The sequence below is a fragment of the Hylobates moloch genome, unplaced genomic scaffold, assembly GCF_009828535.3.
Source record: "Hylobates moloch isolate HMO894 unplaced genomic scaffold, HMol_V3 SCAFFOLD_7, whole genome shotgun sequence".
Lineage (NCBI taxonomy): Eukaryota > Metazoa > Chordata > Mammalia > Primates > Hylobatidae > Hylobates > Hylobates moloch.
This window is the reverse complement of record NW_026652282.1, coordinates 91,930,679-91,945,591: the sequence shown is the minus strand read 5'-3', so window position 1 is coordinate 91,945,591 and position 14,913 is coordinate 91,930,679. Positions and strand designations below refer to the sequence as shown.

General features: G+C 38.1%; 1 protein-coding gene across 12 annotated transcripts in view; it reads right to left on the bottom strand.

Annotated features, from left to right (window-relative positions):
• Positions 1-14,913, bottom strand: part of TMEM164 (transmembrane protein 164) — a 176,176-nt gene that overhangs the window by 85,620 nt on the left and 75,643 nt on the right. Inside the window, exon 1 of one of the 12 annotated variants that reach the window (XM_032757456.2) lies at positions 1,932-2,020. The exons of the other annotated variants lie outside the window; for them this stretch is intronic. The gene's annotated coding sequence lies outside the window, so the exon portion shown is untranslated. Of the gene's footprint in view, positions 1-1,931; positions 2,021-14,913 lie in introns of those variants that run through there. 12 annotated transcript variants of the gene reach the window in all.

Genomic DNA, 14,913 nt, shown 5'->3' with positions numbered 1-14,913 from the left:
AAAAACCCAAACACCGCATGTTCTCACTCATAGGTGGGAATTGAACAATGAAAACTCATGGACACACGAAAGGGAACATCACACTCCGGGGACTGTTGTGGGTTGGGGGGAGAGGGGAGGGACAGCATTAGGAGATATACCTAATGCTAAATGACGAGTTAATGGGTGCAGCAAACCAACACGGCACATGGATACATATGCAACAAACCTGCACATTGTGCACATGTACCCTAAAACCTAAAGTATAATAATAAAATAAAAATAAATAAAAAATAAAATAAAAAAATAAAGAAATCATGTTAAGAATACTTAATTAGATGGGTAAGCAATCAGGCTATATTTTAAATATTACAAAGTATGATATGTAGAATGATCTTTATTTTGTTTCTAAAAATGGTGGCTCACGCCTGTAATCCCAACACTTTGGGAGGCTGAGGCGGATGGATCAGGTCAGGAGTTCAAGACCAGCCTGACCAATATGGTGAAACCCTGTCTCTACTAAAAATACAAAAATTAGCCGGGTGCGGTGGCAGTGCCTGTAATCTCAGCTACTCGGGAAGCTTAGGCAGGAGAATCGCTTGAACCTGGGTGGCAGAGGTTGCAGTGAGCCGAAATCTATACCTACAGAAAACTGAGAAGAAATTATACCAACATATTAACAGGAATTATCAGTTATTATTACTGTATTCTTTATTGCTTTCTATAATATTTTATTTCTTTTCCTTACAATTAGCATGGATTACTTTTATAATGAGAAAGAAACAGTTCTGTTTCTTCATTACCAACTGCACAGCTCCTATCTAACTTGCCCAAATCTTATCTATTATGCCATACTGCTTCCTCCCCCACCCTTTGGAATTGCTTTTGACCAATATATAGCACAGTAGATTCTTCACTTGGATAAAGTAAAAAGAGGCCCAAAATAATCAGTCCTCATTCCTCTGCTGAGTACTGCTTTCCATGTTTCCGCAGATGGGAAAAGTTATCTGAATCTTTAGCCTTTCTTTTACCCAATGATGACATACATCTAAACACATGCTTAAAGCCTAGGAGAAGGAAAAAAAATAAAAGCAGTCCCTGCTCTAGGAACTTTCAAAGAGAACTTCTGGGAGACTTGGAGAAGATAAAACTGAGTATATGTAAAGGTAGGCAGCTTCTATTTTATGTGGAATGGGAAGAGAGACCTGTGAACAACCCGAAAGCATCTTCCCTCTTCTAAGAATTAAGGGAAGAATACACATAAACCAAAGGCAGAACCTGACAATAAGGTGGCTCCTAGGAAAGCAGATACCTGAGCAGCATTCTGAATAAAAAAGAGAAACTGGTCTCCCTGAATTGCTCTTTACTTACTGTGGTTTCCTCTTTCCCCTTTAAATCTGCAGCATTTATAAGCAGAGTCTTCACTCCTTTGCCAATAACTGAGTCTTAATAAGGCTGCTCAGGTCATAAACAACCTCTCAACTATCTTTTTCAGTGATGAGTCCAACGCTAAGCCAAAAAGCAGCTACCTCTGAGGTGAAGGTGCCAAAATACTGTCCCTTTTTAACTGCATATGACCCCAAACTAAGTCTCAGTTTAGAATCCCTCAGGTTCCAGAGCAGCTGACCAGATGAGCACTGGGAAAGGGGGTACTGAGATGCTAAAATCATTCCAAGACATTTAAACTCAACAGGTTCAGACTGAGTCTATCTCATGACCTCAGAGCAGTCCTAGAGATCTGAGGTCTAAATTTCTTCCTGGGGAAAGTCATGCTGTTTAAAAATCTGAGAGTATCATAAATGAAATCTAGAAAAAGAAAAGGCCATGGGGATACTGCACTGTCATAATATCATGTGGCTCGAAGGCCAACAGTATATCAGTTTTGCAATGCCAAGATCACGTGTCAGGCTGCCCCGGTTCCCCATGCCTACCCCCATACTTCCCTCATCTACCTTGGCTCACATGCAGCCTACAGTCCTCTCTCCATCCAGCAACGCACCTCCTGCTCTCTGCGGCACAGATGAAATTTCATCTCATCCCCTTCAAAAGCTTCTTTAGACTGAGTCAGCAGATATGACCAAATGATCCTACTTGCATCACAGATCCACTCCTTTCCTGGCACACATGCAGATGAGCAACTTTAGGGTTTCAGTGGGGAGCAGAGGGGTACTGTACACTTTCTGGAGCAGCGGGATGTGTGTCAGCGTGCTGCTATGCACTTTTCTTACCCAAGGCGGGGTGAGGGAAGAGTTTCCTGCCATTTAAACCATACCACTCAGTGACTCACTCCATGAGCTCCCCCACCCTTGCTACATACACATGGATAACCAAGCACATTAAGTGCTGGGTGTTCAGAATACAGCTAAACCGTCTGATTACAACCCAAAGCCTGGGAAACCTTAATCTCTGTTCCCTTTTCCTTCATGTATTCCTTCAAGATATCCCAACTCAGAGGTCGAGGCTGCAGTGAGCTATGATCACGCCACTGCACTCCAGCCTGGGCAACAGAGTGAGACAGTTTCAAAAACAACAACAAGAAACAAGACAGCCCAACGTCAGAGAAAGTCTCAAAAGGCTAGTTTCTCTAAGAGGCTCCCAGCCCATTGTGAATTCTTGAGCCCAGGTCTCTAGCTGATAAGGAAGAATCTTAGGCTGGAGGCTGTAGAAACAGTTGACTCAGACTAATGACTGCTCTTTTATTGAGTAAGTGTGCTGTGGTTAATAACTAAAAAGCTACGATCTTCTAGTCCTGGGAAGAGCTCAGATCAACTACCAGAAGCATCACTAGTCACCATTTGTACTACAAGCAAAAAGAAATGACTGGTTAGCTTTTGTTTCTGATATAAACACTTCTGACAGCTGCAGAGGTTTCTCAAGCCTCTAGAGAAGTAGAAAATCCCTGCTCTGATCCTTATGTCAAAGAATGTGAATGTGAACTCTTGTGTATCTCCATCTGTAAAGATCATAAGATGACATCACTAGGATGAATTGTAGCTTTCCAAGATCTCACCATCCCCATTATGGTATTCCTCTTAAATACTCAAGAAATGTCTCCCACTGCCTTCTAGCTTATTAACAGAGTCACTGTCCTACTGTACATATGTAATTTCTTCCTCTCTTTCTCTGCCTATGCTAGATCTAATTCCTCTAAACTCAGGGTCAGCAAAATATGGTCCTTCTGTTTTGGCTTCTTTATTGGCATGATTTTATATATATATATAATTTTTTCCAACTTAACTGCTTTTAAGTGTACAGTTCAGTGCCATTAAGTACATTCACACTGTTGCGTAACCATGACTGCCAGCTATCTCCAGAACTTTTTCATCTGGTCCTCCTGTTTATGTAAATAAAGTTTTATTTGAACACAACCACACTAATTTGTTTGCATTTTTCTGTGATGCTTTCATGCTCCAAACAGTTAAATAGTTAAAACACAGAGATCATATGGCTTGCAAAGTCTAAAATATTTACTCTCTGGCCCTTTACAGGAAATAGTTGCCAATCTCTGCTCTAATCCAAAATACACACTGGATTTCTACTTTAAAATAGCACTTGGCTAGCAGTCACTAACATAGCCTCTCTTAATTTCCCACTCAAATACCTATGAAGATACAGAAAAAGATAAAATTCCCCAAACACTGAAAACTTAGACTGATGGCCAACTTTTTACCAGGATCTGGGAGAAATCTCCATTAACAATAAGCCTAATGCTGAAATGAGAAAAAACAATCTGGCCAATTCGTGCAGCAGCCCACAGAAACCTAAAAGAAGATAGGAAACATTGAGTCCTTCCACAACTGTCAGCCTCATGGCTTAGAAGCCAAGAGTTCATCTAGAAACTGGCAAACTGGACATCCATTTGGACTACATGGTTACTACTTGCAGAGGAAATCAGCAATTCTCAAAACTGGTCTACATTCACATGGAGACTCTAATTCCCCAAAATCAAAAGGGCAGAAGTGGCAGAACTGGTGCTGGCACACTGTGTGCTAGGAGTGGGAGCCCTCACAAGTAACACTCAGGTAGTAACACATGTGGGAGGCTGTACTGTTTCGCATAGTTTATCTGGTTCAGAGCATCTGAGAACATTGTAGTAGGGGTAGACAATTCCATATGGGTCCAGCAGAACGCACTAGATGAGTAGCTGACAGACACTGTGAAACACGTTAAAAGCTATGTGTATCAACCTGCCTGCCAACGGTGGAGCTGAAAAGGGTTCTAACCAATATGAGAGAGAATCTGAGCTTTAGGATATTCAAAGGCAATCTACATACCCTGTATTTGATGAAAGACAGATCCTTTTTTGAATATTCATAAACCATACAAAAAACCTGACCAGGCATGGTGGCTCATGCCTGTATTCCCAACACTGGGAAGTCAAGGTGGGAGTATCACTTGAGGTCAGGAGTTCAAGACTGGGCAATACCACAAAATCCTGTGTATGTATACATATATATATATATTTTTTTTTTTTTAAATTAGCCAAGTATGGTGGTGTTTTCCTGTAGTCCCAGCTATTTTGGAGTCAGAGGTGAGAGGAACACTTGAGCCCAGGAGTTTGAAGATTCCATGAGCTATGAACATGCCACTGCACTCCAGTCTGGGCAACAGAGCAAGACCCTGTTGCTTTACAAAAAAAAAAAAGTTCATATGAAAACCTCTGGCAGCACAAGGGAAATGCATATCACTCTGACAACTCAGAGGAAACAAAAATGTCTTAATTTTGTGTATAAACCAGAAGAAATATTTTAGAAAACTGTTTATATCCTCAATAGAATGAAAGAAAACATGGACTCTATGAAACAAGTATAGAAAGCCACTAGAATAAAACATCGAGAAGGAAAGACAAGCTAGGGTAAGTAGCTCAACAGAGCTAGAAAGAAATACAGAGAAATTAACATTGTAACAAAAATAAATAAATTTCACACTGGAGACAGCAGAGAGCAAAATCAATCAAATTAATAGTATGGAAGCCAAATCTGAGGCTCTCCCAAGCATGCAAAGGAAAAGGAAAATTTATCTTAGAACGCTAACAAAGATTGATATTAGGAAATCTATAATATGATATACCAAATGGGGAGATCAAAGTAGAAAACACAAATGAACCTCTTAATAGATTCCTAGAAAACATCAGCTAAACTCAACAACTATTCTTTTTTTTTTTTTTTGAGACAGAATCTGACTCTGTCAACCAGGCTGAGTGCAGTGGCACAATCTCGGCTCACTGCAACCTCCACCTCCCGGGTTCATGTGATTCTCTTCCCGCAGCCTCTCGAGTAGCTGGGATTACAGGCATGTACCACCATGTCTATATATATATACACACACACACATAGACTATATATATATAGTATATAGTCTATATATATATACACATAGACTATATATATATAGTATATAGTCTATATATATACATAGACTCTATATATATATATGTATATATAGTATTTTTAGTAGAGATGGGATTTCACCATGTTGGTCAGGCTGGTCTCGAACTCCTGATGTCAAGTGATCCTTCTGCCTCAGCCTCCTGAAGCGCTGGGATTACAGGCGTGAGCCACCACACCTGGCCAACTATTCTTGATTTTTGTAAAGACTTGATAATTTAAGAATAAGGTAATTCCCTAACATTATAAAAAAACATCTAACTTAAACCAATAGCCAACATCAGAGCCAACTAATATGAACCACTAGAAACATTTCTATTAAGTGAATCACTAGAAACATTTCCATTAAAATCAGAAGCAAGACAAGGACTCCTGCTAGTACTGCTATTATTTAACATTATCCAAAAAGATCTAGCCAATACAATCAGGTTTGAAAGCAAAACAGTAGTTTTGTTCTTTAAAAGGAAATAAAGTTATCATATGGGAGCTGACGTGATTAATTTCAAAAATAATCCAAGAGAAGCAACTGAAAAACTATTAGAAATAAGAATTAAGCATAGACATACAAAATCAAAAATTTTCCTACCTACCAGTAATAACTAGTTTGAAAATATAATAAAGAAATATCATAAACCATCAACTATCCAGGGATGATCCTGATGAGAAATATATGCGATATACACACATGCACGTGAGCAATTAAGGAACATAAAAGAAAATTAATAGATTAACATATCATGTCTTTTCCTGGATGACAGACTCAGTGTTGTGATGATGTCAATGAAATTTTAGGTTTAAAGTAATTCTAATCAAAATCCTGGTAGGATTTTGAGGAGAACCTGACAAAAACATTCCAAGTTCATTTGGATGAAAAAATGGTTGAGACTAGCTAAGAAAAAAGTGTGGGTAATGTGCTAGGCTGCAGAGAAAGCAAAGGAAATCTGGTTTACCAGCTGTTGCAAATATAAGGGTATGAAACTGATGGAAAACCCAAGAGAGAGATCAATGAATAATACAAGCTGAAAAAATAAATCCTAGCATATATAAGAATTTATGTATGATAAAAGTATAATAGCAATAATCATAGGAAAATAGTTATTTGATGAATGGTGCTCAAATAAATGACTCTCTGGGGGAAAATATAAGCTATACTCTACTTCATGCTAGTCACAAAATGAATTTTTGATGGACTGACAAGTTAAATATTTTTAAAACTATTTTAAAACTGGATTCTCTATCTAACCTTAGAATGGGAAATGTCTTTTCAAGTGTAAAAGCAGTGGAAGAAATTACCATGATCTGAAGGGGGTTTAGAAATCAATCAATTTGACCAATAAAAATGTAAACCAAATCTATTATCAAAAGCATCATTAAAAAGTTAGAAGACAATCTGGGGAAAACATTTACTGCAAAAGTGATAAAGGATTAAGACTCTTTATATATGTAAAACTCATACAAATCAACAAGAGAAACACCTGTACATCAAAACTCAGCAGAGACCACGAGTTGACAATCTACAGAATAAAATATGTAAATAGCTAATAGATATAAGTAACAACCATATTATGCATATGTTCCAAATTACATATAATGATATTTGAAAGAAAAAAAAACCGACGCAAAAGGCAAGGGAAAAAGAAAAGAGAAGCCACCAGTGAGATGTGAGATGTGTTGGGGGAACTGGGGGGTGAGGGGGAGGTCTGGTTACACTGCAACACAGTCCTTTATCCTATCCCTGAGGTTTTCAAAAGGAAATTTTATTTGTTAATAACCGGTGAGGCAGGCTAGTTCATATTTTAGGACTGGGTAGGTTCCCTAAGGTGAATGAGACATGTAACATTTTTCCAAGTTAGTAGCAGGATAGTAAGTGCGAAACCATCTCTAAGGGTATGTTGGTTTTATTCAAACCGAAGTGAGGAAAAGAATTCTGTGGCTTGGATGTCAACGGCACTGGTAGATAGCTCTTCAGGAAAGTACCATTCACATCAGCCAAATGAGTCAAAAGAAAATGGTTCAGATTCAAAGAGATATAGAACAGCAGTGCATGTACAGACACAATACAACAAACAACTCTGACGCTGCTATGTAAGCATTTACAGAGAAGAGGAGCCAAGAACAGGGAGGATAAGAGGCCTTCAGAGGCAGAAGGCTGCCAGGCTGGAATTCTAGGAGTTGGAGACACTAGAGATCAAAAGAACACGATGCCCAAGGTTGCTGTGGTAGTGGGCCAGGTAGAAACCCCTTCTAATTTTGGCTCCACACCCTGGATGCATGCTTTCCACTGAGGCAGCCTTTCCAGCAGCAGGCTACAGCAGCAGGACTTAGCAAGTCACATGTCAACTGAGGTACATATAAATGAAGCATTCCAGGACCCAGACATAACACTGTAGTACTATCATTCCCTCCTGTCAAGTGTACCATGGGAACCATGTGGAGAATCCTGTCCCTTCTCCACCCCAATGGGAGTTGCCAGCCTTTGCCCAGCACAGGACATGCAGCCTGCTGCACACGTCATGCCCCTTTCCTATAGTGACTGGGCGTGCCTCCAGGAAGAACATGCTGGCCCCTGGTTAGCTGGGAAGCTGGTAAACTCATGTGTGGCTGGCACAGCAAAGGGCCCATAGAGAAAGCAAGAGAGATAGGTATACGATGCTAGTCAACAAACCCAAAGAACACACGGGCATAAAGATCACAACAGAGCTCATCCATGTACACTGAGACATAGGGAATTTTAAATAAGATGCTTTCATACTTTTAACAATTTAAACAACAATGGGATAGTAGAAAATATTCACTTCAGCAACACAAGGTCATGATTAGCAGCATGGGCTCTGGAGTGAGAGAAACTTTGGATCAAATCCTGCATGTACCACATGCAAGCCACATCCAGTCATGTAAACTTTCTGAGCCTCAGTTCTCTTGACCAAACTACTATTAATAGTACCAGTACTACTATTAGTACTTCCCACACAGTTTTGTTAGAAGGATTAAATAAAATAATCAATGTTAAGTGTTTCCCACCATGCCTAGGCACACAGTAAACCTGATTATGTTATGATCACTGGCAAGAGAAGAAAGAATAGGAATCCTGACTCTGCCACAAAGTAATCTTAGCCAAGTTAATGTAATAGTTTTCGGTCCCCTACTGCTCTATTTATAGTATGGATAATGTATTCGCTATCCCCCAACACTGTTTTAAAGATTAGATGAGAAAATTTAAAGCAAAGAACTTTTAAACAGTAAAGAACAATACTAATGTAAAGTGAAAGTATTTTAAGGGCTCTCTACTTTTTAAAATACTGATTTTTAACTCAACATGGTATTTCCACACAATGGAATAATATGCACCCATTAAAAATGGTGTGTATCAGCCACCGTGTTGGTTCATTCCTGTAATCTCAGCACTTTAGGAGGCTGAGGCAGGAGCATCACTTGAGGCCAGAAGTTTCAGACCAGTGTGAACAACATAATGAGACTCCGTCTCTACAAAAAAAAAAAAAAAAAATTATTAGCTAGGCATAGTGGTGCACACCTGTGGTCCCAGCTACTTGAGAGGCTGATGTGGAAGGATCACTTAAGTCAAGCAGGCCACGGCTGCAGTGAACCGTGAATGCACCACTGCACTCCAGCCTGGGCAACAGAGCAAAACGTGGTCTCGAAAACAAAGAAAAAAATGTTGTGTATTATAAAAAGTTGGATAACTCTCCAGGGAATTATGCTAGGTGATTTTTTAAAAGTCAACCCCAAAGGTAATATAATGTATAATTATATTTACACAAGATTCCTAAAATAGCAAAATTATAGATATGAAGAATAGATTCATGGTTGCCAGGGATCAGGGATGGGGTTTAGATGTGTAGATGGTGGGTATGGCTATAAAAGAATGACAGAAGAGATCCGCACGGTGACGGAACTGTTCTGGTTTATCAGATCATATCAATGAAAATATCCTGGCAGTGATACTGTACTATAGTTTTGCCAGAGGTTACCAGTGGAGGAAACTAGGTAAAAGGTACATGGGATTTCTTCATGTTTTTTCCTATATTATTTTTTCTACATTATTATACTTAATAGACAACAGGTCTTCAATAAGTTAATGGGAAACACATATTATTAAAAAAAAACTATGCATGGATTTCAAATTTTTTTGCACCAGAATAAACTCGTGCTAACTTATTCTAACATGTCTGAACAGGATCTAGTTTGAGGCACTAAGAAGGAAAAGACACCAGTTTGAAAAGAGCCCCTAACCAGAACAACAATAATTCTGCTAAAATTGAAGCAAGACCAAACATCAAATTTATAGTGAAGCTTGGGTGGAAGGATGGTGAAATCATTTATGCTTTATAAAAGTTTACAGAGACAATGCCCAGAAGACATCAGCAGTTTACAGGATAACTCATTTTAAGAAAGGGTGAGATGTTGATGATGAAGCCTGCAGTGGCAGACTACCTACGTCAATTTGTATCTTGTTCATTTCTTAATTGAAGAAGACCAATGATTAATAGCAGAAATGATAGCCAACACCACAGACATCTCAATTGGCTCAGCTTACACAATTCTGACTGAAAAATTAATGATGAGCAAACTTTTCCCATGATGGGTTTCAAAATTGCACCCAGATCAGCTGACGATGAGGACAGAGCTTTCAATGGAAATTTTAAACAGGTGGGATAAAGATCCTGAAGCATGTCTTCAAAGAATTATAACAGGAGATGGAACATGATCCTGAAGACAAAGCACAATCATAGCAATGTCTACCAAGCAATGAAAGTGGTCCGGTCAAAGCGAAAGTGGACCAGTCAAGAGCAAAGGTCATGGCAGCAGGTTTTGGGAATGCTCAACACATTTTGCTTGTTGATTTTTTCAAGAGTCAAAGGACAATAACACCTACTTATTATGACAGTGTTTTGATAAAGTCAGCCAAAGCTTTAGTGAAAAAATGCCCAGGAAAGCTTCACCAGGGAATACTTCTTGACCAGGAAAATGCTCCTGCTCATTCCTCTCATCAAACAAGGGCAATTCTGTGAGAGTTTCGATGGGAAATCATTAGGCAATCATCTCAAAGTCCTGATATGGCTCTTTCTGACTTCATTTTGTTTCTTAAACTTAAAAATATATATATCTTAAAGGCCCTCATTTATCTTTAGTTAATAATGTAAAAAAGAATACATTGACAGTTACATTCCCAGTACCCTCAGTTCTTTAGGGATGAATTAAATTGCATTCTTTAGGGATGAATTAAATTGACGTTCATGGAGCTTCTGTTGAGAAATGAAGTTTATAATTTTTATCTTTATCTTTAATTCCATTTTCTGTGAACTTTTTGAAATCTCCTCATATTATATACTTATCTCAAAGTATAAAGTTTAATTTAATTTTATTTTTTGAGACAAAGTTTCGCTATTGCATAGGCTGGAGTGCAATGGCGCAATCTCGGCTCACTGCAACCTCTGCCTCCTGGGTTCAAGCAATTCTCCTGCCTCAGCCTCCTGAATAGCTGGAATTACAGGCGCCCGCCACCATGCCCAGCTAATTTTTTGTATTTTTAGTAGAGACGGGGTTTCACCATGTTGGCCAGGCTGGTCTCGAACTCCTGACCTCAGGTGATCCACCTGCCTCGGCCTTCCAAAGTGCTGGGATTACAGGTGTGAGCCACTGCACCCAACCTAAAGTTTAATTTTAAAATGTGATGATCCAAAGGATCACACTAGCTCCACAGCAATGGATCCTAACCAGATTGAAATGTCTGAAAGGACATACACAGAATTCAGAATCCGGATGGCAAGAAGCTCAAGGAGACTCCAGAGAAAGTTGAAACTCAATCAAAGAAAGCCAGTAAAATGATCCAAGAGTTAAAAGAAAACATAGCCATTTTAAGAAAGAGCCAAACAGAACTGCTAGAATTGAAAAACTTCACTACAAAAGTTTCCAAATACAACTGGAAGCATTAACAACAGACTAGACCAAGCTGAGGAAAGAAATTCAGACCTCAAAGAATGGTCCTATGAATTAACCCAGTCAGACAAGAATAAAGAAAAAAGAATTTTTAAAAATGAGCAAAAGTTTCAAGATATATGGGATTATGTAATAAGACCAAACCTGAGACTCACTAGCATTCCTGAGAGAGAAAGAAACACAGTGGGCAACTTGGAAAACATATTTGAGGATACAGTTCATGAAAATTTCTCCAATCTTGTTAGAGAGGACAACATGCAAATTAAAGAAATTCAGAGAACTCCTGCAAGATACTATACAAGATGACCATCCACAAGACACATAGTCATCAGACTTTCCAAGGTCAATGAAAAAGAAAAAATCTTAAAGGCAGCTAGACAAAAGGGTCAGATCACTTACAAAGGGAATCCCGCCAGGCTAACAGCAGACTTCTCAGCAGAACCCTTTCAAGCCAGAAGAGACTGGGGGCCTATTTTCAGCATCCTTAGAAAAAAGAAATTCCAAACAAGAATTTCATATCCCACCAAACTAAGCTTCATAAGAGAAGGAGAAATAAAATCTTTTCTAGACAGGCAAATGCTAAGGGAACTCGTTACCACTAAACCAGCCTTACAAGAGCTCCTTAAGGGAGTTCTAAACATGGGAACAGAAGAACAATACCTGCTACCACAAAAACACATTTAAGTACATAGCCCATAGACTCCAAAAAGCAACTACACAATCGAGACTACAAAGCAACCAATTAACAACATCATGAAAGGAACAAAACCTCATATATCAATATTAATGTTGAATGTAAACAGTCTAAATGTCCACTGAAAGGGCACAGAGTGGCAAGATGGATAAAAACAACCAAGACCTAACTGCCTGCTGTCTTCAAGAGAAGCATCTCACATGTGATGACACCCACAGGCTCAAAGTAATGGGATAGAGAAAAATCTATCATGCAAATGAAAAACAAAAAAGAACAGGGGTCGATATTCTTATATCAGATAAAAAGACTACAAACCAAAAACAATAAAAAAGGACAAATAAGAGTATTACATAATGGTAAAGGCTTCAATTCAATAAGGAGACTTAACTATCCTAAATACATATGCACCCAACATTGGAGCACCCAAATTCATAAAACACATACTTTGAAACCTACAAAAAGACTTAGATAGCCACACAATAATAATGGGGACTTCAATACTCCACTATGGTGTTAGACAGATCATCAAGTCAGAAAATGAACAAAGAAATTCTGGACTTAAATTTGACAGTTGACCAACTGGACCTAATAGACATCTACAGAATACTCCACCCAACAATCACAGAATAAACACTCTTCTCATCTGCACATGGAACATACTCTAAGATCAAACATATGTTTGGCCATAAAGTAAGTCTCAATAAATTCAAAAAGCTTGAAATCATTCCAAGCATACTCTTGTTCCACAGTGGAATAAAAATAGAAATCGATACCAAGAAGACCCAATTATGTGGAAATTAAACAACTTGTTCCTGAATGATTTTGGGATAAACCATAAAATTAAGGCAGAAATCAAAAAATTCTTTGACATTAATGAAAACATAGAAACAACATATGAAAATTGATAGGATGCAGCAAAAACAGTATTAAGAGGAAAATTTATAGTGCTAAATGCCTACATCAAGAAGTTAGAAAGACCTCAAATTAACAAGCTGAAGTTGTATCTAGAGGAACTAGAAAACAAGAACTAACTCCAAAGCAAGAAGAAAAGATATAACTAAAACCAGAGCAGAAATGAATGAAATTGAAACCCAAAAAAATCTATACCAAGGATTAATAAAAAAAGGTTGGTTATTTGAAAGGATAAACAAGATCTATAAATTGATAGCTAGATCAACAAAGAATAAAGAGAGAAGACCCAAATAACCACAACCAGAGATGACAAATGTGACATTACAACTGATCCCAAAGAAATATAAAAGAACCTCAGAGACTACTGTGAACACTTCCATGCCCACAAATTAGAAAATCTAGAGAAAATGGATGGATTCCTGGAAACACACAACCTCCCAAGAATGAATCAGGAAGAAACTAAAACCTTGAGCAAATAACAAGTTCTGAAATTGAATCAGTAATTTTAAAAAAAGAAAACCTACCAACCAAAAAAAGCCATGGACCACACAGATTCAGAGCTAAATTCTATCAGATGGATAAAAAAGAAAGAGCTGGCACCAATCTTACTATTACAAAAAAAAAAAATCAAGGAGGAGAGACTCCTCCCTAAATCATGCTACAAAGCCAGCATCACCTTGATACCAAAATCTGGCCAAGACACAATGAAAAAAGAAAACTGCAGGCCAATATCCCTGATGAACATAGAAGCAAAGATCCTCAACAAAATACTAGCAAACTGAATCCAGCAGCACATCAAATAGTTAATTCACCAAAATCAAGTAGGCTTCATTTCTGGGATGCAAAGTTGGTTCAACATACGCAAATCAATAAATGTGATTCGACACATAAACAGAATTTAAAACAAGGACCATATGATCATCTCAATAGTCAAAGAAAAAGGTTTTTTATATAATCCAACTTCCCTTCATGATAAAAACCTTCAACAAGCTAAACATTGAAAGAATATACCTCAAAATAATAAGAGTAATCTAAGAAAACCCCACAGCCAACATCATACTGAATGAGCAAAAGCTGGAAGCATTCCCCTTGAGAACTGGAACAAGACAAGGATGCCCACTCTCACCATTCCTATTCAACACAGTAGGAGAAATCAGGCATAGGAATAAAAGGAGAAATCAGGCAAGAGGAATCAGGCAAGAGGAATAAAAGGCATCCAAATAGGAAAAGAAGAATTCAAACTATCTTCTCTTCACTGATGATATAATTCTATACCTAGAAAACCCTAAAGACTCCAACAAAAGTCTCCTAGAACTGATAAATGACTTCAGTGAAGTTTCAGGATACAAAATCATATAAAAAAAAATCAGTAGCATTTCTATACACCAATAACATTCAAGCTGAGAATCAAATCAAGAATGTAATCCCATTTACAATAGCTACAAAAACATAAAATGCCTAGGAATACATCCAGCCAAGGAGATGAAAGATCTCTACGAGGAGAACTACAAAACCCTGCTAAGAGAAATCATAGCTGACACAAATGGAAAAGTATTAGATTCTCATGGATTAGAATAATCAACATCGTTCAGATGGCCATACTACCCGAAGCAATCTACAGATTTAATGCTACTCCTATCAAACTACCAAAGTCATTCTTCACAGAATTAGAAAAAACTATTCTAAAATTCATACATAACCAAAAAACAGCCCAAATAGCCAAAGCAATCCTAAGCAAAAAGAACAAACCCAGAGGCACCACATTACCTGACTTCAAACTATACTACAAGGCTATGGTAACCAAAACAGCATGGTACTGGTACAAAAACAGATACAAAGACTAAAGGAATAGGATAGAGAACACAGATATAAAGCCATACACCTACAACTATGTGATGTTCAGCAAAGTCAACAGAAGTAAACAATGGGGAAAGAACTCCCCATTAAATAAATGGTGCTGAGAAACTGGCTATACATGTACAC